At 47.9% G+C, this 26,826-nt stretch overlaps 1 protein-coding gene across 2 annotated transcripts in view; it reads left to right on the top strand.

Moving 5' to 3' along the window:
• Window positions 1-10,444: 10,444 nt before the first annotated feature.
• MRPS33 (mitochondrial ribosomal protein S33) overlaps window positions 10,445-26,826 on the top strand; it is a 96,705-nt gene continuing 80,323 nt past the window's right edge. Inside the window, exon 1 of one of the 2 annotated variants that reach the window (XM_030217056.1) lies at window positions 10,445-10,718. The gene's annotated coding sequence lies outside the window, so the exon portion shown is untranslated. The other variant, XM_030217057.1, reaches the window with a different exon arrangement.

Here is a 26,826-nt window from a genome sequence, read left to right as displayed (position 1 = left end):
GTCGTAAGACCAAAGCGGGAGAGATCTAGCATAACCACCGGACCCTGATGTAACAGGCTCGACAGGAGAGGTAAGCGAAATGGAGCTGTCACCAACATTCGCCTGAGATTCACGCACCACGGGCAACGCAGCCAATCTGGAGCCACCAGAATCACCAGCCCGCAGTGCCTGTGAATGCGCAGAAGAACCCACCCTATTAAGGGCCAAGGAGGAAACAAGTAAAGGAGACCCGAAGGCCACAGTTGAGAGAGGGCATCCATCCCTGCAGAACGAGAATCTCTCCTTCTGCTGAAAAAGTGGTTTACCTTGGCGTTTTGACCCTGACGCCATGAGATCTACTCACAGAGTGCCCCATTTGGCACAAACCTGAAGAAAAACCTGCCCTGCCAGTTCCTATTCTGCCGGGTCTACCTGATGCCTGCTGAGGAAAACGGCCTGCACGTTGTTTTGACCGGCAATATGAGCCGCAGACAACAGCACCAGGTCGAGATTGACAGCCGCCTCCTTTGCAAGTGCACTGCTCTGAGTGCCTCCCTGACGGTTGATGTAGGCCACCGCCATCGTGTTGTCTGAAAGAACCCGGACTGACTGACGCTCCAGAATCCTGCTGAAGGCCAGAAGGGCTTGGTAAATCGCTTTCAGTTCCAAGTGATTTATGGGCCACTTCGCTTCCGTGGTCGTCCACAGACCATCAGCATAGTGGTTGAGGCAGTGAGCCCCCCAACCTGCTAAGCTGGCATCTGTAATCACTAGCCGCCAAAGAGGGAGTGCCAGCAGCATCCCCCGACGAAACTTGTCGTTGGAAAGCCACCAAGCCATGCTGCGCTTGGCCGCAGGGAGCCACGCAACTCTGCAATGGTACTCCAGCGAGATCAGGGACCACCGAGTTAGCAGGGAAAGCTGTAGGGGTCGCATATGCGCTCTTGCCCAAGGAACCACTTCCAGGGTGGCAGTCATCAACCCAAGAAGCTGGACATAACCCCAAGCCCGAGGTTGAAACACCTGAAAAAAGCAGCCAAATCTGACTCTAGATCTTGAGTCGCCTGCTGTCGGGAAGAAAGACCAAACCCAACGCCGTGTCGAAACGAACCCCCAAATACTCGAGAGACTGTGAGGGGGTCAGATGACTTTTGGAGAAATTTACCACCCTGCCCAGAGCCTGAAGAAGAACAATAACTCTGGCCGTCGCAAGCCAGCTATCTACCTCCGAATCTGCCCGGATGAGTCAATCGTCGAGATAGGAATGAACTCTACACCTTCTCTCCGGAGGAAAGCGGCCACCACTACCATCACCATGGAAAAAGTGCGGGGAGCTGTGGCCAGACCAAACGGCAAAGCACGAAACTGAAAATGCTGGCCTAAAACTGCAAATCGCAGAAACCGCTGATGCGGAGGCCAAATCGGGATATGCAAATACGCCTCCTTGAGGTCGAGCAAGGTGAGGAACTCTCCTGGCTGCACCGCTGCAATGACCGAATGCAAGGTTTCCATGCGAAAATGTCACACCCTGAGAGCCTCGTTGACCCTGCGCAAGTTGAGGATCGGTCTGAATGTCCCGCCTTTCCGAGGCACCACCAAATAAATTGAGTAGCAACCGCAGAAGTGCTCGTTGAGAGGCACGGGAACCACCGCTCCGACATCCAGCAGAGACCGTAATGTGTGTTTGACTGCTGCCCGTTTGACGGCAGTGCCGCAGCGGGACTCCAAAAAGGCGTCTCCAACCGGAGTAGCAAACTGTAGCCGGTACCCGTCTCTGATCAAATCTAGAACCCATTGGTCTGACGTAACTTTGGCCCACTCTTCGAGAAAAAGGGGCAAACGACCCCCTACAGATGGAACCGGAGAGTGGACCGGTGCCCCATCATTGCGCCATATGTCCCTGCACCCCTTGCCACTAACCGGATGCTGTAGAACGTCTGTCAGAACGAAAGGAATTTTTCTGCTGAAAATGGGAACATTGCGAAAAACTTGAAGACCGCCCAGGGCGGTATCTCCGGGCCTCTGGAAAGCGAGGTCTAGAAGAGGCGGAGGAAGGGAAAAAGGCGCTTTTGGCAGAAGGCCTCGGCCTATCCTACGGAAGATGCTGGGATTTAGAATTCCCAAGATCTTTAACAACTAGTAAAAAAGCCCCGTTTCTGATGCAAATAAAACGGGGGCTAGCAATGTTTTCTTCTGTATGTATGTGGGAGTGTGTGTGTCCCTGCCCTCTGGCCTCTCTCCCCTCCCCCCTCCGAGTCCTTCACTGTTACAGAGCCAGCGATTTGATTTCGTGCTCTGCTGTTTTCCTTCACTGATTGTGTTACAGAGAAGGCGGGGCAGACACTCATAGGGAAACCGGATATCTCGCCCCCTTCACACTTCCGGCTGGAGGCTTCATAGAACGTTGGTGTTGCCTTTTATATAGAGAGATCTTCTCCAAATCCTCCCCAAATAAAAGATTGCCCCGAAAGGGCAACCTCACCAGACGCTGCTTCGAGGCCATATCAGCCGCCCAATGACGAAGCCAAAGGAGCCGTCAAGCTGCCACCGCCGAAGAGATCTGCTTAACAGATCCTCTAAATCATAAAGAGCATCAGCCAAGAAGGCCAAAGCCAACTTCATTCGAGGCACGACCTCAGAGAAAGGAACTGAACCCTCCGAGGGCTGCTCGACCGCCTGCTGAAGCCATGACAGAGAAGCCCGTGCTGCGTAAGAACTGCAAATAGCAGCTCGCAGAGCTAGGGCCGAGACCCCAAAAGAACATTTCAAGGACTCCAGATGCCGGTCTTGCATATCCCTAAAGGCGACCCCTCCCTCCACAGGGAGAGTAGTCTTCTTAGTAACCGCAGTGACCAGCGAATCCACCTTAGGCAGCCCAAAAAGAGACAAATGAGCCTCTCCAACTGGGTAAAGGTGAGACATTGTTCTGGCTACTTTTAAAATGCCATCCGGCTCAGACCACTGAGCCGAAATAAGCTCTTGTATGGAGTCATGCACCGGGAAAGCCCGAGACGGCTTTCTAGTACTGGCCATCTTAGGATAGAAAGAATAGCCACCTCAGGATCTTCAATACTGAGAGCCTGCAAAGCATCAGAAATGAGAGATGGGAGTTCATCGCAGTGGAAAATATGGACCACCTTAGAGTCATCTAATTCCTGTGGCAAAATACTAGCATCCTCCAGATCTTCAATCCACGAGGGCCTGCCAGACCCCTCAGACTCCCCAAAAAAGGAATGGGGAGGAGAATTAGGTGGCAGGGAGGCTACCTCAGACAGAGAAGGAGCGCGCCTATGCTTAGCATCAGCAGCGAGCCCCGGAGCAGAGGACATCAGGAGGTCAGCAGAAACTGGGGCCTCAGAACCCTAAGAACCCCCAGCCTGCAAAGAAATGTCAGAGGACTCAGGCAAGGCTCTCTTTAAAAGAAACGCCCTATGCAATAATAAAACAAACTCAGGGGAGAAGAACTCACCCTGACCATCAGTCCCTGAACCCGAGGCAGGAAAAGCACGAGCGTCCCTTGAAAGATCGGGAGCCACCCCAGGCGTCCCCCTGCACTCACTATTATCTGCCACGGTCAGGAGCGAATCACACGGTGCTTCCAAAATGGCGCCTGCGCCGAAATCCGCAGGACGGGAAGAGTCTCTACCAGGCGCGGCCGCCATGCTACCTGGACCTGAAGCGTCCAGGCAGTTCGCACTGCACAGTCCCGCCGTGGTCCTGCGTTTGCTGCAATGGGAGCAACATTTAACTGCTTCAGCCGCCATCTCCCCCGAAAACGAAATGGCAGCGCCACGCCAAAAAAAGGAAACCTACCCCGCTCTGCAGCAATAACAGCGGGAAGCCACCCAGGAGGAGCCGAGCACCACGCTCCACACAGTAACACATCCGGTCACACAGAGCTCGGGTCTGGCTGCAGCGTCTTAGAAAGAAAGCCTCAGAAAAGCTGCTTGCTCTTTTTTTTTTTTTAAACTGTGAGGAAAGTTGAAGGCAGACAGCAAACAGAACAGAAACTGGGAGGATGGGAGTAAGGAAGGGACCTGGAAACCAAGTATGCCCTCAAAGTGGGCACCACTAGCCTCACACCCCCTGCTCAACTGGCCAAAGCACAGGAGCCTTCCCAAGTCAGAAATCCAGGAGCTGGAAGGAATCCGTCCACAACCTGCTGGAGATAGAGATATACTGAAGATAGAAGGAGCTGGACATCCAGGGTCACTGCCTTTTTTCAGTATTCTCTATCTCCACCTGCTGGTAGGCGGACACAACCCATCAGCTTCTGGATTCATCTGCTGTTGATAAGTGCATGCTCCGGTTAACTGCATGTATTTCTTTGGTCCCAGACCCTTGCACTTAAGCGGATTGCACTGTTATATGTATATATATATATATATATACACACACATATACATATACAGTGCAATCCGCTTAAGTGCAAAGGTCTGGGACCAAAGAAATGCATACAGTTAACCGGAGCGTACACTTAACCGTTATGACCCAAAGAAGAAGAAGCCAATTTACATCCAAGAGCCTCCGGGACAAAAACTGTGCACCACAATCCTGCTACCGAAATGAGGGGAGGTCAACGACCTGGTTAATGTGAAATACCGAGACTACCTTAGGCAGAAAGGATATAACTACACACAACAAAACAACTGCCTCTGAAAACTGGAGAAAGGGATTCTGGCAAGATGGGCCTGAAGCTCCGTAACAAGATACCAAGGTAACAGCCACCATGAAAACCATCTTCAATGTTAGGTCCTTCAGGGGAGCTCTCTGCAGAAGGTTCCTTTTGCACCCTTGAAATGCTCAAAGAACTAAAGTTAAGGTTCCAGTCTGAGCAAACTGGATAGAAAGGAGGCCAAAGACAGCCTACCCCCTTCAAACACACAACGCCCGGGTGCAGTAGTAAAGAAGAACGGTACAACCTTGCCCCAGAAACAAGCCAAGGCCGCTACCTGCACCCTCAGTGACCCCAATGCCAAACCCTTCTCCAACCTCTCGAATGAAGAATGGTTAAGATATGACTCAACAAGGCAGAGAAGGAGGGAAATACCTCTGTCCACACACCAACTCAAAAAGTTCTCCAAACCGTAGCATAGGCCAAAGTAGAGCGCTTCCTAGCCTGCTGAAGCATTGTAATCAGAATCTACATAACCCTTGTGCCTCAAATGTGCCCTTTCAAGGGCCAATAAGACCAAATGGGAACGGATCCTCCATTAAAACCGGCCCCCGACACAGCAACTCTCAAACAGAAGGGGAAAAAAAAAATCACCAGTCCAGAAGCTGAATTAGATTCACATACCATGGGCACTTTGGCCAATCCGGAGCCACCAGAATAACCAGTCAAGAAGAGATGCAATCTTCCGGATAACACAGCCACCATCGGCCACAGCAAGAGAAGAGCATTGAGTCCCTGCAAATCTCTCTCCTACAGCTGAAGAAGTTGGCCACCTTGGCATAGCTCGCAGACCATGAGGTCGAGAGACAGGAGACCCAGCAACTCACAATAACCTGGAAGACTTCAGACAGCTCCCATTCTCCCAGATCCGAGGAGTTCCTGCAGAAAAAGTCCACCTGAACATTCAAAAACTGAGCAAATGTGCACAGGCAGATCAGGTGTTTTTCCGCCCAGCACATCAACAGCATAGCCTCCACCGCCAGCTACGAGTGCCTCCCTGCTTGTTGACATAAGCCACCGCCGTGATGTTGTCGGAAACACTCATATTGGGGATGATCTCACGGGGATGGGAAAGAGAGATGGAAGGATGGATGGAAGGGGAGGAACACTGGAATATAAACCCTCGGTTTATATTCAAGTTAACATGTTTACTCTAAAGGGGGGGGGGGGAGATTATCTGTTTATATGCGAATAGATTTACAAACAAGTATATACAGTACATGTTTTACTCCTGGAAAATTTTGTGCAAATTCTGTAATGCACAGTAGCACAGAATTCCCCTCCCTGTGCAGAATGTTGCACTGTGAACAGAAGAAAACACCATCTCACATGGGACTCTCTAGCCATCCCTCCCCCCCCCCCCCCCCCCCCCCCCAGCAAGTACTCATACATCCCCACCTCCACAGCATCCCCTTTCAACTTGCACTCTCGCTAGCCTCTTCCACCCCCCACCAAAACACTACCAACAAGCACGTACAAACCTTCAGCTGTGTGCATGCTTTTTGGTAGTGCGATACGCAAATTTGCTATCGTCATCCTCCTCCACTGCTACCCAATAAATGAAAGATTTGAAACACAGGGCTCTTCAATATCCTGGGCCATTCCAATTTTAGATTCAGCAATAACATGGCAGGGCACAACTGCTCACCACCTTCTCTGCTTATGGAGATCAGCACTTGGCCTGGGGTGCTGTGGGACGTGCACCGAGGTGGAAGTGATGGAAGTGACACCAGGGAAAGACCAGCAAGAGGCACACTAGATATCAGTATGCCTGGGATGGGTGGGGAGGAGCAGCCATCAACAGTGCATGTGCTACGGGCAGATACCATTGATAGGAAGAGCATTCACAAGCTATGGAAAGGCAGTTACTGAGAGTATGCACCCTATGGGAAGGGGAAGGCTGGCCAGAGTTTGGAAGAGAAAGTTGCACAGGGACAGAAATTTCACCCATCCTCAATGAAATCTAACCCATACCCACCAGTGCTTGCTAAAACCCATTCCATCCCCACAATTAATCTCCCCAATCCCCACCCGTACCTGCAGGAGTTGACACTATTACTTACTTGCTCCCAACCCCAACAGCCTCCCGTGGTTTTTCGTATGGTATTTTCTACTCATCAAGCCGCATTCTGGTGCCCCCTCTCAGTGCATTTCAAGCATCATTCTGGTGCACCAATTGCCCCCTCCCAGTGCATTCCAAGCCTCATGCTGGAGTCACCAGAGATTTCGACTACACTCCCACAGCAATCCGGTAGCAATTTCTTCCATACCTACAGGAATCCCACATGTTCTGTGGGACTCCCACAATCCCTATTCCAAGGTAGCTCTCTAGTTTGGAAAGGAAAAAGATGGAATCTAGAAAGCTCAATTTAGCTAGGGAATTAAACCTATACAAATCTAATGCTGAGGATGGGAGATCAGAAGGGAGTCTCATCTTTACAATAGAAGAATTCTACACACAAAAAAAAGGATTATAAATATAAAGTACAAAGTTTTTAAAATAAATCCCACTGATTTCAAAAAAATAATTTGCACATAATTTCTCTAGAAGTAACCTTTGATTCAACTTAAAAGAATTATCAGCAATAGTACCTATACCAGAAACATACTGCTGAACGAAACTTTTCAAGCCTCAAGAAACCCCTAATTAACTGGAAAATAACAACCTAATACAAGGTCTAGACGAGCCAAGTTACCCATTCCAGGAACGAGACTCTTTGGCCTGTCCTGGTTTTAAACTTACATCCCAAAACAATGTAGTATTTGTAGTCCATGATTCTACCCATTGAAATCAATGCTACAGGTCCCATAATGCACCGGGTAGAGGCTGGCACTGGCAGAAATCCAGGACCAGACAAAAAGTCTCCCTCCTGGAATGAGTAACTTGCCAGCTCTATAGATACAGTGGGGGAAATAAGTATTTGATCCCTTGCTGATTTTGTAAGTTTGCCCACTGACAAAGACATGAGCAGCCCATAATTGAAGGGTAGGTTATTGGTAACAGTGAGAGATAGCACATCACAAATTAAATCCGGAAAATCACATTGTGGAAAGTATATGAATTTATTTGCATTCTGCAGAGGGAAATAAGTATTTGATCCCCCACCAACCAGTAAGAGATCTGGCCCCTACAGACCAGGTAGATGCTCCAAATCAACTCGTTACCTGCATGACAGACAGCTGTCGGCAATGGTCACCTGTATGAAAGACACCTGTCCACAGACTCAGTGAATCAGTCAGACTCTAACCTCTACAAAATGGCCAAGAGCAAGGAGCTGTCTAAGGATGTCAGGGACAAGATCATACACCTGCACAAGGCTGGAATGGGCTACAAAACCATCAGTAAGACGCTGGGCGAGAAGGAGACAACTGTTGGTGCCATAGTAAGAAAATGGAAGAAGTACAAAATGACTGTCAATCGACAAAGATCTGGGGCTCCACGCAAAATCTCACCTCGTGGGGTATCCTTGATCATGAGGAAGGTTAGAAATCAGCCTACAACTACAAGGGGGGAACTTGTCAATGATCTCAAGGCAGCTGGGACCACTGTCACCACGAAAACCATTGGTAACACATTACGACATAACGGATTGCAATCCTGCAGTGCCCGCAAGGTCCCCCTGCTCCGGAAGGCACATGTGACGGCCCGTCTGAAGTTTGCCAGTGAACACCTGGATGATGCCGAGAGTGATTGGGAGAAGGTGCTGTGGTCAGATGAGACAAAAATTGAGCTCTTTGGCATGAACTCAACTCGCCGTGTTTGGAGGAAGAGAAATGCTGCCTATGACCCAAAGAACACCGTCCCCACTGTCAAGCATGGAGGTGGAAATGTTATGTTTTGGGGGTGTTTCTCTGCTAAGGGCACAGGACTACTTCACCGCATCAATGGGAGAATGGATGGGGCCATGTACCGTACAATTCTGAGTGACAACCTCCTTCCCTCCGCCAGGGCCTTAAAAATGGGTCGTGGCTGGGTCTTCCAGCACGACAATGACCCAAAACATACAGCCAAGGCAACAAAGGAGTGGCTCAGGAAGAAGCACATTAGGGTCATGGAGTGGCCTAGCCAGTCACCAGACCTTAATCCCATTGAAAACTTATGGAGTGAGCTGAAGCTGCGAGTTGCCAAGCGACAGCCCAGAACTCTTAATGATTTAGAGATGATCTGCAAAGAGGAGTGGACCAAAATTCCTCCTGACGTGTGCAAACCTCATCATCAACTACAGAAGACGTCTGACCGCTGTGCTTGCCAACAAGGGTTTTGCCACCAAGTATTAGGTCTTGTTTGCCAGAGGGATTAAATACTTATTTCTCTCTGCAGAATGCAAATAAATTCATATACTTTCCACAATGTGATTTTCCGGATTTAATTTGTGATGTGCTATCTCTCACTGTTACCAATAACCTACCCTTCAATTATGGGCTGCTCATGTCTTTGTCAGTGGGCAAACTTACAAAATCAGCAAGGGATCAAATACTTATTTCCCCCACTGTAAATACTTAAAATGTTTCTCTGAAAACATAGTAGATGACGGCAGAAAAAAAGACCTACATGGTCCATCCAGTCTGCCCAACAAGATAAACTCATATGTGTATACCTTACCTACCTTGATTTGTACCTGCCTTTTTCAGGGCACAGACCGTACAAGTCTGCCCAGCAGTATTTCCAGCCTCCCATCACCGGCTCTGGCACAGACCATATAAGTCTGCCCTCCACTATCCTCGCCTCCCAACCACCAACCTCTCTTCCCCCACCTGCTCCGCCACCCAATTTCGGCTAAGCTTCTGAGGATTTTTAAGCCGCGGCTGCCATGCGCTAATGCGACACAGCGGCTTTGTTAACGGGGGGGGGGGGGGTAACTTTTGCGCTCCTAGACGTACAGCGCAGTACACTTGAACATAAAGACAGTCCCTGCTCGTCAGAGCTTACAATCTAATTAAGACAAACAGGCCAAACAAGAGATAAGGGAATTAAAGTGAGAATGATAATATTTACCAGTTTGACCACAGAATCAAAAGGCCCAAGAAAGCCCTACCCACCCCACCCCCCTTAAGCTGAAAAGGCCAACCACCACGGGGTTGACTCAACTCAAACGTCTTTTATTACAGAATCCCACTTTCGCACTGCCATGTTCATAAGAAATTTCATAAAAACACACATTTAAAGATAGACAGTAAGATAAATCCAAACACCACACTGTTGCTGTTTTTCTGTTCGTTTTGTTTTCCATTCAGTAGTTAATATCATGTTTCTATATCGGACGCGACAACGATGCCCCACAGACCATAGCTTACACGCTGCGGCCGGTTTGCCCCTACTTAATAACCCTTTTTAAAACTCTACATGGGGTTGATGCTTCAGTACTCCACATATTCACGTTTCTCATTCCAACCTAAATATGATACCACACCCCGCTACTTTTAATAGCAAACATTTACTTTAGCATACCTGAATTTACCGCCAATAGAACTGCCATCTTGGTTTAAAACAGCACCGGAAATAGTAAACGTATTAATTTCCCGACCTAAACGATAACTGGCAGGAAATGGGTTTCTGCATTAGCAAGTAAGCTTTCGGTTATCAGTTTATCTATCCACTTATAAAAATATAACCCAGTTATAAATATTTTCAACATTAGATAGTTTTGGAACCAAGATAAAATAAACTGTGGAGTATCAGGGCTCGCTAGTCTCGATAACGAGGCTGCCTGTTGGGATTTGTAGTCTACGGTTTTACACACTATCATGAACAGTGGGGGCGTCTCAGTATTGTCTTAGTTGTCGCATATTTTGTGCGTCATTCATACAAAGCGTCATCCTCCTTGAAACTTGAGGGAGTCCATCTCGCCCTGATACTCATAGTTTAGTCCACACTTATTTGTTGACAGAAAGAAGATCCGAAAGATATGTCTAGTACTATTTCCTCAGATGTATTAGAAACACAGAAAAGCTACTGAAAAGTTTGATACCAAGTTTGCCGGGGAGCTGAAAATGTATTGTTGAACAAAGGTGCAAGGACTATTCTCTATAACGGAAGAACAAGCGTAGCGGTCGAAGCAGACGGGTAGGTGTCGTGAAAACTATCAAGGTTATGTTTAATAAAAATCAGGCCTATCCTGATTTCTCTTACAAACCGTCTGTACTCCTTCCACTGGTAGGTAAGTAATCCCAATCTATAGATTTAATTACTGTTCTTGTGCTAGAGATGTTCATACAATGGTGGTAATGACTCATTTTAGAAGCGTTATTGGTATTTTAAACGCCAAATCCTGGCACATAGAGGTTCAAGCCCCCCCCCCCCCCCAAATGTGTAAAGTAACCGAAATGCAGTGTGTTTAGTTTAAGTATGCTAAATAGCAGTCCTAAACTAAACTAATAGCGGAGTAGGTGTAGATTGCATTGGGGGGGGGGGTAATTCTATAAAGAGGACACTGAAATTTAGGCACCATATACATGCGTAGATGACCAAAATATTGTCATATGCACATGTGTGAAAGCCAGTATTACAGCTGTGTGCTATAGAATGGTACCAAAATGTGATAGTGCATACTTTGAAGGTGGATGCTCACATGGGCAGAGGGTAGGTGGGGCACACACTTAAATGTGTAGACTATATACTGTAATTCTAAAAACAGAAAAAATGATAGCAGATAAATGCCACTTCCTTGTCATCAAGCAGATGAATCCATTACAAATGGGTTGTGTCCACCTACCAGCAGGGGGAGATAGCACTGAAAAACCATAGTGCCTCTTGGCCAGCTAGCTCCATCTGCCTCCCAGTATTCTCTATCTCCCCAGGCCGTGCCTAAAGTGGATGCCCTAGTCACGGCTGTGACGAAAAAGACTACCCTCCCAGTAGAGGGAGGGGTCGCCCTGAAGGACATGCAGGACCGACGTCTGGAATCAGCAATCAAACGGTCCTTTGAGATTTCAGGCCTAGCCTTATGGGCGTCTATGTGCAGTTGTTATGCTGCTCAAGCCTGCCTTGCTTGCTTGCAACAGACAGTGGAACAGCCCGGGGATGGAGCGGAGCCCCTTGCGGAGGTGGCACCGCGGATGGAGTTGGCCTTGTCATTTTTGTCTGACACCCTCTATGAACTGATCAGAGCTTCGGCTAAACAGATGGCTGTGGCCGCTCGCCGCCTTCTATGGCTACAGTATTGGGTGGCTGACATGGCCTCTAAGCAAAGGTTGGTGGAGTTGCCCTTCCAGGGCCTTCTCCTATTTGGTGAGGAGTTGGAGAAAATTGTTAAAGGCCTGGGGGAAACTAAACCCCAGCGCTTACCCAAGGATAGGCCACGGCCTTCTTCCAAGGGTCAGGAGGTTCCTTCCTCTTCCAGACCTCGCTTCCGTGAAGCTAGAAGGTACCGCCCGGGGCATTCTACTGGGTTTACTTCACATACCCGCTTTCAGCAGAGGAACTCCTTTCGCTCGAACAAACATTCCGCAGCGGCCGGCTCAAGGCTTGGAGTTCATGGGCGACCCTCTCAATGATGGTGCGCCGGCCCACTCCTTGATTCCTGCATTTGGAGGACGTCTTTTCCTCTTTCTCGAGGAATGGGTCAAGATTACCTCAGATCAGTGGGTTTTGAACCTGATCAGAGATGGCTACAGATTAGAATTCAATGCCCCGGTGAGAGGCGTGTTTGTGGAGTCCCGATGCGGTTCTGCCGTCAAACGAGCGGCGGTAGAGGAGACCTTGCAAGGCTTGTTGCACCTCGGGGCGGTGGTCACTGTGCCTCCCGCCGAGCTCGGCTATGGTCGTTACTCCATTTATTTTGTGGTGCCGCAAAAAGGAGGGTCTTTTCGGCCTACCCTCAACTTAATGGAAGTCAACAAGTCACTAAGAGTGAGGCATTTTTGCATGGAAACCCTGCGCTCCGTCATGGCGGTACAACCAGGAGAGTTTCTCACGTCTCTGGACCTAAAAGAAGCATATTTGCACATTCCTATCTGGCCTCCACAGCAGTGGTTCCTCCGCTTTGAGGTGTTGGGAAAACATTTCCAGTTTCGGGCCTTGCCTTTTGGCCTAGCCACAGCTCCCCGTACCTTCTCCAAGGTAATGGTGGTCATAGCTGCCAGCCTCAGGCGAGAAGGTATCAGAGTTCACCCTTCTCTCGACGCCTGTCTCATCAGAGCGGATTCGGCAGATGAGTCGTCTTGCCACAGCCAGAGTGGTGGCGGTCCTGCAGGCGCTAGGCTGGGTGGTCAATATACCCAAAAGTCACCTGACCCCCTCTCAGTCTCTCGAGTATTTGGGGGTCCGGTTCTACAAGGCATTGGGGTTTGTCTTTCTCCCCGACCAAAGGCAGTGCAAGCTTCAGAATCAGGTCCGTCTGCTCCTGCGGATGCCTCGCCCGCGAGCTTGGGACTTTGTCCAGCTGCTGGGGTCGATGACGGGCACCTTGGAGGTGGTGCCTTGGGCGAGAGCACATATGAGGCCTCTGCAGATTGCCCTGCTTCAACAATGGTCTCCGATGTCCCAGGAATATCAACGCAGACTAACGTTGCTCCCTGTGGCCTGGCTCAGTATGGAGTGGTGGCTCTCCGACAGGATGCTGCACCAAGGAATGCCTCTTGCGCTTCCTTCTTCGTGCCTGTTGATAACAGATGCCAGCCTTCTAGGCTGGGGAGCGCATTACCAGGGAAGCTATGCTCAGGGTCTGTGGACACCCGTGGAAGTGGGATGGTCCATCAATCGCTTGGAACTGAGAGCGATATTCCAGGCTCATATGGCTTTTCAAAAGACTCTGAAGGGGCTTGCTGTCCGGGTTCTGTCAGACAACACGACAGCAGTGGCATACAAAAATCATCAGGGAGGCACTCAGTGCAGGGTCCTGGCCACAGAGGCCGCTCAGATTTGCCACTGGGCCGAGCTACACCTGCAGCTTCTGTCGGCAGCTCACATAGCAGGTCAGAGCAACGTGCAAGCCGATTTTCTCAGCAGGCATCAAATCGACCCGGCGGAATGGGAACTGGCAGAAGAAGTTTTTCTTCAGATTTGTGCCAAATGGGGGACTCCCAGAATGGATCTAATGGCGTCAAGTGCAAACACCAAAGTACCTCGCTTTTTCAGCAGAAGGGGAGATCCTCACTTGGTGGGGTTGGATGCTCTGGCTCAACCCTGGCCCTCGGAGCTCCTGTATGTGTTCCCTCCTTGGTCCTTGATAGGGCAAGTCCTACTGCGGATTCGACAGCACCGAGGTCTGGTGATTCTCATCGCTCCAGATTGGCCAAGGCGTCCATGGTATGCGGATCTCCGGCGGCTGTTGGTGGACGCTCTGGTGCATTTGCCCCTGGTGCCGAACCTGTTGGTTCAGGGTCCAGTGTCTATGGAGGATCACTGCCGATTTGGTCTTACGGCCTGGCTATTGAGAGGGCGCAATTGCGAGACAAAGGCTACTCTAACAAGGTCATCTCCACTCTCTTGCAGGCCTGCAAGCGGTCCACCTCCGCAGCTTATGTTCGGATCTGGCGCAAATTTGAGGCATGTGGTGTTTCAAAGGCGATCACACCCACGCAGGCTACAGTCTCGACAGTGCTGGACTTTTTGCAGGAGGGCTTACAAAAAGGCCTGGCTTACAATTCCCTGCGGGTGCAAGTGGCAGCATTATCATGCTATCGAGGGAAAGTCGCTGGCTTTTCCCTTGCTGCTCATCCGGACATTGCCCGATTTCTCAGAGGGTGCTTAGGCTCCGTCCTCCCGTCTGGTTGCCCTGTCCGGCCTGGAACCTGGGGCTGGTGTTGAAGGCTCTTCAGTGTTCGCCCTTCGAGCCGCTTAAGCGAGCTTCGGAGATGGATGTGACTCTCAAGACAGTCTTTTTGATGGCCATTACATCGGCTAGATGCGTGTCTGAGCTGCAGGTGCTGTCCTGTCGGGACCCTTTTCTGCAATTCTCGGAGTCCAGAGTAATGGTACGTGCAGTGCCTTCCTTCCTGCCTAAGGTGGTTTCAGCGTTTCACCTGAACCAGCCCATTTTTCTTCCTTCCTTTTCTAGGGAAGAGTTCCTAGGCTCCTTTGGGCAGTTGCATCTTCTGGATGTCCGCAGGGCGATGTTGCAGTATCTACAGATGTCAAATGACTTCAGGACTTCTGATCGCCTTTTTGTCTTGTTGTCAGGTCCTCGGCGTGGAGGCCCGGCGTCTAAGGCCACTATAGCCCGTTGGCACAAGGAAGTCATTTTTTCTGCGTATCTGCTTTCAGGTCGGTCTCCGCCTGAAGCGTTTAAGGCGCATTCCACGAGAGCGATTTCCTCCTCGTGGGCTGAAACGGGTGCACTCTCTCTTCAAGAGATCTGTAGTGCGACTACTTGGGCTTCTCAGCTCTCATTTGTCCGGCATTATAGGCTGGATGTTGCAGCGAAGCACGACGCTATTTTTCGAGCACAAGTGCTTGCTCGCGGTGTGGCCTGTTTCCACCCTAAGTAGGGATTGCTTTTGTACATCCCATTAGTTAATGGATTCATCTGCTGCTGATGACAAGGAGGAGAAAATTAGGTTCTTACCTTGGAAATTTTCTTTCCTTTAGTCACAGCAGATGAATCCATGATCCCTCCCTGTCTGACTTGTTTTTTGTTCACATCTTTCATGCAGATATAGATCTCATTGGGAGAAGTTGGATACCAGTTCTCAAAATTTCTACATGATGTCCTTTGTATGGTTATTGCTCTTGTTCTGGGGCGTTTGTTCGCTGTGAGGAAAGTTTCTGTTATTATACCTTTATGGTTTACTCTGCTTTGGAAATCTCAAATACTGAAGGCAGTTGGGGCTAGCCGTCCAAGAGGCACTATGGTTTTTCAGTGTTCTCTATCTCCACATGCTGGTAGGCAGATACAACCCATCAGTTAATGGATTCATCTGCTGTGACTAAAGGAAAGAAAATTACTAAGGTAAGAACCTAATTTTCCCATTTTTACCGATTTGGAAACGCAGACGGATCCTTAATGGGTCCTTTGTGCATCTGGAGGAGTGGCCTTGTGGTTAGGGTGGTGGACTTTGGTCCAGGGGAACTGAGGAACTGAGTTCGATTCCCACTTCAGGCATAGGCAGCTCCTTGCGACTCTGGGCAAGTCACTTAAACCTCCATTGCCCCATGTAAGCCACATTGAGCCTGCCATGAGTGGGAAAGCGCGGGGTACAAATGTAATAAAAATAAATAAAATAAATCTGACTGTGAGTCAGAAAGCCACGCTATCTCCACCCACCATACCTTCTGTCACAAATTCCATGCCCCCCATACTCGTGCTACTTCAGCAGTTTTTTTATATCACATATCCAAACTATATGTACCAGCTTACCTTGTATTTGAGCTAGCAGACTGTTCCCAACTTCCCCTTTGCACTATCTAGATATAATGTGGTTTCAAACTGTATGAAACAGGAAATCTTGACCCAAAGATTAATACAAATCTAAATATCCATTAAAGTTATCTAACTTACTTTGGACCATTCTATATGCATGTACTTATCTTCTAAAAGTTTGTAACAAAGTTCACAATCAATAAATTCTTAAGCTGTCTTGCCCTAGACATGACTTAACATTGGTCAGCAAAAATACAGAAAAAAGGGGGGTTTTCCATTCTTCTGACGGTGAGTCTGACGTCGGTGCCAGGAAAAATGATGGAGGCTATTATTAAGAATAAAATTATGGAGCACGTACAAAAGCATGGGCTGCTGAGACAAAGTCAGCACAATTTAGTGAAGGGAAGTCTTGCCTCACAAATCTACTGCATTTTTTCGAGGGGGTGAACAAGCATGTGGACAAAGGGGAGCTGGTGGATATTGTATATCTAGACTTTCAGAAGGCGTTTGACAAAGTGCCTCTTGAAAGACTCCAAAGGAAACTGGAGAGTCATGGGATCGGAGGCAGTGTATTATTATGGATTAAGAGCTGGTTAAAAGACAGGAAGCAGAGAGTAGGGTTGAATGGTCAGTATTCTCGATGGAGAAGGGTAGTTAGTGGGGTCCCTCAGGGGTCTGTGCTGGGACTGCTGCTTTTTAACATATTTATAAATGACCTTGAGATGGGAGTAACTAGTGAGGTAATTAAAGTCATAGATGACACAAAGTTATCCAGGGTCGTCTCTTTGCGGGAGGAGTGTGAAAGATTACAAGAGGACCTCGTGAGACTGGGGGATTGGGCGTCCAAATGGCAGATGAAGTTCAACGTTGACAAGTGCAAAGTGATGCACGTGGGAAGGAGGAACCCGAATTACGGCTATGTCATCCAAGGTTCCGCTTTAGGAGTTACGGACCGAGAAAGGGATCTGGGAGTCATCGTGGATAGAACATTGAAATCTTCCGCTCAATATGCTGCGGCGGCTAAAAAGTTGAACAGAATGTTGAGTATTATTAGAAAAGGGATGGAAAACAAGCATGAGGATGTTATAATGCCGTTATATCACTCCATAGTGTGACCGCACCTAGAGTATTGTGTTCTGGTCGCCTCATCTCAAAAAAGATACAAAGGAATTGGAGAAGGTGCCGAGAAGGGCGACGAAAATGATAAAAGGGATGGGACGACTACCTTATGAGGAGAGGTTAAGACGGCTAGGACTCTTTAGCCTGGAGAAAAGGCGGCTGAGGGGTGATATGATAGAGGTCTACAAAATAATGAGTGGGGTAGAGCGGACAGATGTGAAGCGTTTGTTTACGCTTTCTAACAATAATAGAACTAGGGGACACAAGATGAAATTAGAATGTGGTAGGTTTAAAACAAATTGGAGAAAGTTTTTCTTTACTCAGCGTGTGGTTAGACTCTGGAACTCATTGCCGGAGAAGGTAGTGACGGCAGCTGGCCTTGCTGAGTTTAAAGGGGGTCTGGACAGATTCCTGAAGGAAAAGTCCATTGATCGTTATTAAATTCTGGGTTTTTGCCAGGTTCTTGGGGCCTGGATTGGCCGCTGTCGGAGACCGAGTGCTGGGCTTGATGGACCTTTGGTCTTTTCCCAGCGTGACAGTGCTTATGTACTTATCTCCTTCCCCAAGATCTTGTATAACTGTCTCCCACCCACACACATCTGTCTCAGTAAAAAGATCTACTTCCCCTTCTCTCATCGCTTGCCCAACAAATCGCACTAAATGCGTAAACATGCTTTTGGGTCCAGTCTAGTTAGTAGGAGTGGGGGGGGGGGGGGGTGACATGGCTGTCCTTGCACAATTTCTGAAGGTCACCCTGCATCCTGATCTAGTTAGCAAGGATTGAAAACAGCACACAGAATAATTAAGGGGGGATGAAATAATCTAACAGGAAACCCGTTTCATTATTCAGAGGGATGCTGTGAATATAAGGGAGGTCCTGAGCCCCCCCCCCCCCCCCCCCAAAAAAAAAAAATAAAAAATAATAAAATATCCCTACGTGATACATAGTGCACATTCAATCACATTAGTTGGCCATTATTATTTGGGACGTTGGTACATGTGGGAGTCTCAAGGATGTATGTTAGGGCAGTGACGGCACTTTATACAGAGCCCCGGGCTGCACTTGTGAATGTTATTTGCACCCCACCCTTACCTCTTTAATATAGTAATATAGTAGCATAGTAGATGACAGCAGATACCTGTATGGTCCATCCAGTCTGCCCAACAAGATAAATTCGTATGTGCTACTTTTAATGTGCGATTTGGCCTTGCTATTATCAGGGCATGGACTGTAGAAATCTACCCAGTACTAGCTTTACTACTGCCCAATTACCAGTTTTGCCCCTGAATCTCCACTAATCTTCTGTGGATCTGTTACAGGAAATATAAAAATGTTACAGGAAATAATTTAAATGTTCTTAATATCCATTAAAAATGTTACAAAATTGTCACAGTCCTAATATGATATTTAAGAACAAGGAGCAGGGGAATATTTTAAGGGCACTTGCTAAAATTTCTCCACCACTTACCCACAAGGTAAGAACGATTCAAGAATAAAAGGAATTAAGTGTATTTATTGGATTGCATTAACCTGCATTACCAGGTTTAAAGGACAAGTACACTATATATTTAGATTCAAAAGGTTTATTAAGTTACAGATTAATGCAATTATATAAGGCTAGCACAAACGAGAGATAGTTCTTTTAAGAGATCTTTACAGATAATCTGTATTAAGTAAGGTAGCAAATCTAGATCAAAAGTTATAACTTACAGGAGAGTCTTTGTCACAGAGCTGAGTGATGAGCACATGGTCAGGACAGGAGCAGGGCTTCTGCAGTGAGTGGATCTGAGTTGCTTGCAGCTGAAGAGAGAATCTGAATCTTGGGGAAACAGCTTTTGCTTTTATATCTTGCAAGCTGCAGGAGGATATGATCACAGAGTCCCAGCACCTGCTTCCTGGTTTGCACTGGATAACTTGCAAGGCATTATGGTTGTTGTAGTCTGTTCACATGATCTGCAGATGTCCTGGCGTCCATTTGTCTGATAGTTGATGGGAGGGGCAGGTATACCTCTGATGACAGGCAAATGTTTTGTTTATGGTTTTCCTCTGAGTTCTTTGTTGTCAATGGGTTCTCCAGACTTTCTGTCTCTTGGGTCTTTGGTTTTCGGAGATGTCTGGGTGAGCTTTCAGGTATCCACCTAGTCATGCTTTGTTGCAGATGGGAGGAGAAGAAAGCTACCTTTTGTCTCTGTTAAGTGTTTGTAATTGCCTAGCCCTGCTATCAGAAGTTCCCAGAAAAAGGGATGGGGAAAAAGAGCTTTGGAATGAAAGCCAGTTGCATCTTCAAATATATATATTTTTAAAGCTGTATTTTTGTGCTGCTATATATATATATATATATACTAGTAAAAAAGCCCCGTTTCTGATGCAAATGAAACGGGGGCTAGCAAGGTTTTCTTCTGTGTGCATGTGGGAGTGTGTGTGTCCCTGCCCTCTGTCCCCTCCCCCCTCTGAGTCCTTCACTGTTACAGAGAGAGCGATTTGATTTCGTGCTTTGCTGTGTTTTCCTTCACTGTTTGTGTTACAGAGAGAGCGAGGGCGGGGCAGACACTCATGGGGAAACCAGATATCTCTCCCCCTTCACACTTCCGGCTGGAGGCTTCACAGAACGTTGGTGGTGCCTTTTATATAGAGGTATGTATATATTATATATATATATATATATATATATATCTCTGATTTAGCACAATCTGCTCAATAATTCTGACACCATGTTACAGATCCATTCTTTCTGAACAGGATTCCTTTGTGTTCATCCCATGCACTTTTTAATTCCATTACCGTTTTCATCTCCACCACCTCCCACGGGAGGGCATTCCAAGTATCCACCACTCTCTGTGAAAAAATACTTCTCTGAGGACAAGCAGGCTGCTTGTTCTCACTGATGGGTGACGTCCACGGCAGCCCTGAGGTCCAGAAATCTTCCTAGCAACAAAAGTTTGCTAGAGCCTTCGGTTGCGCGCATGCGCGGCCATCTTCCCGCCCATCGCACGGGGACATCAGTTTCTTTTTGTCCGTGATTGAGAGAGACTGTGTTTTGGTCCCTCTCAGCGCGTCCTGAGAAGCCTTCGGTTTTTTCATTGCGATTTTTGCGTTTTTTTTCTTCTTCTTTGGCTCCGTTGAGCTGTTGTTAAAAAAAAAAAAAAAAAAAAGGTATGTTTCCTTAGACTTTTAGTTTGGGCCAGCTAAGTTTCGTTTCACCGCCATTGAGGCCATCTTAGGCCGCCCATTCGGGTTTTTACCTTTTTTGTGCCTTTACTTTTGGCACCATCGACGACTTTGACTTCGCCGCCGCTATTTTTCCGTCCATGACATCGAGGATTCCCAGCAGCTTCAAGAAGTGTGGTCGCTGCAACTGGGCAATCTCGGGTTCTGATCCACACGCATGGTGTATTCAGTGCCTTGGGCCCGAACATCACCCAGCCGCCTGTAAATTGTGTCTCAGTCTCAAGAAGCGGACACAAGCGGCAAGACAAACTCAACTGGACCGTCTGTTTGGAGCTTTACCCGGTACTTCGATGTCGAAAGAGGTACCGAGTTTGGCGGTGTCTATGTCGGCACTGGAGCAAACATCGACCTCGGGAGTGCAGGTAATGGCTGTCCGCAGACCACTGCACTCTGGGAGTAGTAAGCCGTCGAGTGGGTCTCCACCCATCTCGAAGGCTCCTGCTTCGCAGGCCCATCGGGACTGACCATCTTCGGACCCAACCCGGAGGAGACGTTTGGATTTGATGTCCTCGTCGTTACCGAGGGGTACCGATGCCATGCCTCGGGCGAAGGTCAAGAAGCATCGGCACCGGTCTCCTTCTCGACACGGTACTGGGATCTCCGGGGCGTTGAGGGAATCGACACCCGAGAAGCATCGACGCTGGGAGGACCACTCCCCCTCTATTCAGGAGGTGTCGATATGTCGGTCGATGGACAGCCCGGTACTGCCTCCTCGTCCTTTGCAGGTTCTGTCTCCGACTCCTACACCAGCTTCCCTGCCTTTTCTGGTAGAGACTCTGGACGAGCGCCTCCGAGCCGTTCTTCCGGGTCTTCTGGAATGGCTGATGCGCCAGTCTGTACTGGTACAGACGGTGCTTGCACCCTCGGTACCGTTGGCAGAAGCGCCGGCTGGCTCCTTGCCTGTGGTGAGGTCCCCGACACCGGTACCGCTTCGGCTGCCATCCAGGTCGACTCCCTGTCAGTGTCGTTGGAGGGAGCTTCATCGCCACCGCCGAGGGAGTCGACTTCTCGAGGACACCATCGAGGACATCGTTCCTCGGAGTCGAGACGGGCCTGGTTTCGGACTGCTGTTCTGGAGCTTTTGTCCGACACCGAGGAGGAGGCCTCATGGGGGGAGGAAGAGGATACCAGGTATTTCTCATCCGAGGATTCTTGTGGTCTTCCTTGTGACCTCACTCCCTCTCCTGAAAGAAAGCTTTCTCCACCGGAGAGTCTTTCTTTCTCCTCTTTTGTCCGGGAAATGTCTGTGGGCATTCCCTTCTCTGTGGTTACTGAGGATGAGCCCAGGACTGAGATGCTCGAGGTCCTCGACTATCCTTCACCACCTAAGGAGTCGTCCATGGCTCCTTTGCATAAGGTTCTCAAGGAGACTTTGCTTAGGAACTGGACGAAACCTTTAACTAATCCCACCATCCCTAAGAAGATTGAGTCCCAGTATAGGGTCCATGGAGAACCTGAGTTGATGAGGACCCAGTTACCTCACGACTCTATGGTTGTGGACTCTGCCCTGAAGAGAGCTGGCACTTCTAGAAATTTTGCCTCGGCGCCCCCGGGGTGGGAATCTAGAACTCTCGACTCCTTTGGGAGGAAGACCTACCAGGCCTCCATGCTTGTGTCCAAGATCCAGTCGTACCAGCTCTACACGAACAATCATATGCGGAACAATGTGAAGCAACTGGCGGACCTGATAGATAAGCTCCCTGTGGAGCAAGCCAGGCCTTTTCAGGAGGTGGTCAGGCAGCTTGAAGGCATGTCGTAAATTCCTGTCCAGGGGTGCTTATGACACTTTTGATGTTGCATCTAGGTCCACTGCTCAAGGTATAGTGATGCGCAGACTCTCATGGCTGCATGACCTGGAAAGTAGGACCCAGCAGCGGCTTGCAGATGTTCCTTGCCGGGGGGATAACGTTTTTGGAGAGAAGGTCGAGCAGGTTGTAGAACAGCTCAACCAGCGGGTCACCACTCTCGACAATCTCTCCCACCGGGCACCTTCAGCATCTACCTCAACTGGTAGACGTTTTTTCAGGGGCAGGAGTGCTCCCTATTCTTATAATAAGCGTAGGTACACTCCACCTGCCCGACAGCCTGCTCAGGCTCAGCCCCAGCGCTTTCGTTCTCGTCGACAGCGTGTGCCTAAACGAGCCCTTGCAGCTCCCTAGCAAAAGCAAGGGACGGGCTTTTGACTGGCTCCAGCTGAGCACAGCCGCAGTAAACGTGTCCGTGCCGGACGACTTACCAGTCGGGGGGGGGGGGGGGTTAAAAGTTTTTCACCAGACTTCCGGTGACGTCACTGACCTCGATGGAAGCCTGATCTCGGTGCTCCCGATCAATCCAGCTAACAAAGCTAACATTAGCGTTAAATAAGACGCAATTTATACCTCTCTGTTTGATTAAGAGACGTTTGAAGAGTGGGAAGGTGAGATGTCGCAAAAAATGAAGAGCTTAGAGACAAAAAGTGGGGCGCGCAGCAGCCAACGCACATCAAAAGCGTCTTCGTGCCATGTTTCCCCGCAACCCAAAGAGGCCTCTGATTATGAATCGGGGAGATCGGATGACGAGAGTGGCGGGGTTAGAAAATCACACTCCGCGCGTCTGCTCTTGGATTTACGAAAGGATCTTGCTCATATGAAAGCAGACATCGTGGAGCAGATTGATAATTTACGGAGTGAGTTAAAGGAAGTGGGTACTCACATTGAAGACCTGGAAACATGGATGGATGACCACGTGGAAGTTGTACAACAATTGCGCCAACGTGATGAAGAATACGAAACACAAATAACTGAGCTACAATATAAGCTTGATGATATTGAAAATCGAAGTAGACGCAAGAATTTGCGTTTTCGTGGCATGCCAGAAGGGGAGACCCAGGAGGAGGTCTTGAAAATTGTGCAAGAGATCTGTGGATATATGCTAGAGGCACAGCCTGACACTCCTATACCAGAAATTGAAAGAGCGCATAGAGCACTGGGTAATCCCCATAATAATAAACCGCGGGATATAATTGTGCGATTCTGGAAATTTTCTAAAAAAGAGAACCTAATTGCTCTGGCACGCCAACGAAAAGAGCTGAAATACCATGATAATTTGATAACTGTATATCAAGATCTGTCTACCCGTACGCTGCAGTGGCGTAGAGAGATGAAACCAGTACTAGCAGCCTTGAATAAGCATAACATCAAATACAGATGGGCCTTTCCATTTGCATTGTGCTTTGCTATCTCGGGCAAATCACATCGGATGCGGACCAAAGCGGAGGCAAAGCAGCTGCTACAACTGGCGGGCCTGATGGAAACAGAAGCTGATGAGACTGCAGCGGCGAACAAAGTGCGGGATAAAGTCCACCAATGGAAGCAAGTCTTCAATAAGGCCAGAAGCTCACGTGCGGCAAAGACAAGAACAGTAACCTGAACTGGGACAATTTTTTGATTTAATCTTGGAAAGATTATCTTAACCAGAGACTTGAATGCAGAGAGGTATCTGTATGAATCTGGAGGGAAGTTATTTGGGGCTGGAAGGGAGAATGGGAAGATAGGCAATAGGAGAGGCGGTTGATCTTGTTGGGAGTTTAATGTGGGTGGGTGGAAGGGGAGTCCTCTTTCTCCTCCACATGGAAAATAGGGTTGGGTTTGGGGGGGGATGGGGGGGAATAACATCTCTCTTCTGTGTTTTAATTGGAGGAAATTTCTATTGAAAATAAGGTGGTATACCTTGATCTATGCCTTCTTTATACCTATAGATGATGGACAATGGCTGATCTAAAGATACTTACATGGAATGTGAAGGGCTTAAATGTTCCAAGAAAATGACAGTTTATATACCAAGAATTAGCTAGATTAAGACCGCAGGTGGTCATGTTGCAAGAGACACATTTAAAACGTGCACATGAACATCTGTTTCATCCGACCAGTTACTCAAAAATCTATTTTGCCTCTGACATTGCGAATAGTAAGAAGCGGGGAGTGGCGCTATTTTTTCACAATAGTGTACCAATACAAATCCAGCAAATCAAGAGAGACTCAGCTGGAAGACTCCTTTTGATTCGCGGAGTGTTGGAAACTAAGGAATATACATGGGGATCTATTTATGGGCCCAATACGGGCCAAGCCTCTTTTTTTTAAAACACTGAAGAAGAGCGTTAGAACCTTGATTGGGGGTCAGCTTATTTTAGGGGGAGATTTTAACGCCACCATGAACCCAGACTTGAACCATTCAGGACTGGCTGCTCGAGCAGATAGAGTGTTAGCCGAGCAACTGGCATCCTGTGTTGCGGAATTGGGACTTTTTGATGCCTGGCGAGACGGTCATCCCCTTGATCGTGATTACTCCTTTTATTCCCCAGTGCATGCTTCTTACTCTCGCATTGACTTTCTTTTTGTGGATAAACTGCTAGGTAGCCAGGTGAGAAGCACACAAATAGGAAGCATTACTGTGTCCGACCATGCTCCCTCTGTAGCACAGATATCGCTGATTAGTGATGATGTTCTACATAAAAGGTGGACCTTTAATAATACTTTACTTAGAGACGAAAACATTTGTACAAACTATGTGAAGGTACTCAAAGAATATTTAAGCTTTAATTTGCGCTCGGGCCCCTCTATTGCCGTGGTATGGGAAGCTCTAAAAGCTGTATCACGAGGCCACTTTATGACAGTAGCAGGTCGCCTTAAGCGAAAGAATGATGCCCTGAAACGGTACTGGAGGGGCCGGATTGCGGATTTAGAGATCCAACATAAACGGACGGGATCCTCTAGGATCTACAGATCTCTTCAAGAGGCACGGCTGCAATTAGATATGCTGCTGACCAAGGATCTTGATTTTATTAATGAGATACTCCAGCTGCAGGCCTATAGAGAGAAAAATAAAATTAATCGCCAATTGGCGCTTAAGTTGCGTAAACTTAGGAGGGATAGAAATGTATTTCGTATCAAAGACAAGGAGGGTAAAACTCTTTCTACATCTCAAGATATTGGGAATAGATTTAGGGAATTTTATGCTGATTTATACTCTAGAGACCCATCCATATCACTTACTAGTATACAGACTTATCTGGAGGGTCTGGATCTCTCACCTTTGAGAACAGACCATCGAAATAAGCTGGAAGCACCGATTAAAGTAGAGGAAGTACTCAAGGCTATTAAGACCTTGAAGACAGGAAAATCTCCAGGTTTAGATGGATACACAGGAGAATTTTACAAAGCATTTGCCCCTTACCTTGCACCTGTCCTGACTGAGGTACTTAATTCGGTAAGGGAGGGAGGAAATTTGCCCCCTACTATGAAAGATGCATGGTTGGCAGTTATTCCCAAGCCTAACAAAGAGGTGACTGAATGTACTTCTTACCGCCCAATCTCCATATTAAATGTTGATGTTCGTATTTTGGCTAAGGTAATGGCTACTAGGTTGGTAACAGTGTTACCAACCTTGATACACTCTGACCAAGTAGGTTTCATAATGGGCAGACAGGCCTCTGATAATATAAAGAGGACACTAGACGTCCTGCATCTGACCAATAAGCAACGAACCTCATGCTGCTTGCTCAGTATCGATGCTGAGAAAGCTTTTGATAGAGTGCATTGGTCATTTCTACATGAAGTTCTACAAAGGTTTGGATTTGGGCCTGTGTTCCAAGGCTTGATTCGAGAATTATATAACATGCCTAGGGCATGTGTCAAGATTAATGGCAGCTTTTCCTCCTTTTTTGAGCTATCTAGAGGTACTCGTCAGGGCTGTCCCCTTTCCCCCCTGTTATTTGCCCTGGTTATGGAGCCTTTAGCTCAAAATATTAGATCTAATCCGGGTATACAAGGGGTGAAAGCTGGTAAATGGGAATCAAAAATTGCCCTCTTTGCAGATGATGTTTTACTAACGTTAACCTCCCCCTTAACATCTATGCAGGCGGTATTTGCTGAGATAGAGAGCTATAGCCAAGTTTCGGGGTTTAAAATAAACCTCACAAAGACTGAGGCAATGGCGGTAGGGATGGAGGAGGTAGAATACCAGGCCTGTCAACAGCTTTATCCATTTAACTGGGTTACTCAGGGGATACGTTATCTAGGAGTGACAATTACTCGTAAATTAGAAGATATGAGTGCAGCTAATTATTTGCCACTAATAAAAGAACTTCGGGCAGATTTGGAAAGATGGGATCCAATGCATTTATCATGGTTTGGGAGAATAGCAACGGTTAAGATGAATATTCTCCCCCGATTACTGTACTTGTTTCAATCTATACCCCTGCCAATTGATGAGTGTATGTTACAGTCACTTCAAGTTAAACTCAAACAATTTATTTGGCAAGGTCGTAGGCCCCGTTTTCCCAGATCAGTATTATATATGGCTAGGAAGGGAAGGGGAGGTTTAGGGGTACCACATTTGGGCTTATATCATAGAGCTGCCCAAGCGAAAGCTGCAATTGAATGGTTTCATGAGTCAGATCATAAACTCTGGATTGGGATGGAGCAATTTATGATTCACAGCCCATTGAAGTTGGGACAGTTGCTGTGGTTAGCCCCTAGAAATAGATA

Source organism: Microcaecilia unicolor, chromosome 10, assembly GCF_901765095.1.
Source record: "Microcaecilia unicolor chromosome 10, aMicUni1.1, whole genome shotgun sequence".
NCBI lineage: Eukaryota > Metazoa > Chordata > Amphibia > Gymnophiona > Siphonopidae > Microcaecilia > Microcaecilia unicolor.
Note: the sequence above shows the minus strand (reverse complement) of the source record. Positions and strands in the feature narration are given on the sequence as shown.